Source organism: Branchiostoma belcheri, unplaced genomic scaffold, assembly GCF_001625305.1.
Source record: "Branchiostoma belcheri isolate BF01 breed outbred unplaced genomic scaffold, Haploidv18h27 scaffold5, whole genome shotgun sequence".
Classification (NCBI taxonomy): domain Eukaryota; kingdom Metazoa; phylum Chordata; class Leptocardii; order Amphioxiformes; family Branchiostomatidae; genus Branchiostoma; species Branchiostoma belcheri.
Window position 1 is genome coordinate 1591398 of NW_017804131.1, and position 1001 is coordinate 1592398.

The window sequence follows — 1001 nt, forward strand, 5'->3', positions numbered from 1 at the left end:
CTGTTTTTATTTTTATTGTTTTTTCGCCCTGTCGCTTCATATTTTTTCTGAAAAAATCCGAGAACCAACAAATTAAATTGGTGTGGCCTAATTACTGCATTTAAAAGATTTCTGAAGGGTCACTTTGCAATAACCCAGATGAATATCGCATGTGCCGATTTGGATGGATATGATTTAACTTGCTCTGCTGCATTGGTTTTTAATTGAGCTATTTTTACGCGATTTTTTAAAATATTTTTTAGTAGAAGACCAGTAGTCGAAGTATTTTAGTACTAGGGACGTTTTAAAGTTTAGATTAGCCGAAGAACTACCTTTTTAAAGATTCTAGAGCCCTTTTTGTGTCGCGCCACGAGACAGCGCCTCGGGCGCCATATTGGATTTCCGCTCAAGGCCCTTTTCCACTGGCAGGAAAGCCCAGAAGGATACTCATCGAAAATCCAAGGGGGAGATAGCTACAGTCTGGTCGTGAGAGCAAAGGGGGTAATCCCTGAAGAAGGTACCTAGGCAGCAAGTGGATAGAAACAGCCTCGGTGGACGCACCGGCGGGGAGCGATACAGAGCCCGATTCAAAACACTGAAGCACCGCCACGAGGGAGAAACAGTGCAAAAATGGAGAAAAAAACAGCAAAGAAGGGGGGAGGAGCAAGAAACCCTAGCGAAAGACTTGAAAAGCTTGGCAGCAAATCAAACAATACTGGGGAGGGAGCAAAGCAACAAGGTGGTAGTAACGACAGCAAACCCGCCCAGCAGATGCACAAGGACCAAGAAGACCCATGGGTATGTAAACTCTGTGACACTGCTTTTTTCGATGCAGACAGTAAGGTGTTACAATGTGAGAGATGCGAATTGTACTTCTGTGCAAAATGTATTGGCATGAACAACCACCAGTATAGTGCAGCAAGCAGAGATGACATGATCTGGGCATGTGAGGGTTGTATGCCAAACCTCCGGTCCATGATAAAATTGTTTGGCCCAAGTAGTGCAACCATTGTTAGCAAACT

General features: G+C 44.2%; 1 protein-coding gene across 1 annotated transcript in view; it reads right to left on the reverse strand.

Moving 5' to 3' along the window:
* LOC109479632 overlaps positions 1-1001 on the reverse strand; it is a 2461-nt gene that overhangs the window by 183 nt on the left and 1277 nt on the right. The window lies entirely within an intron of this gene.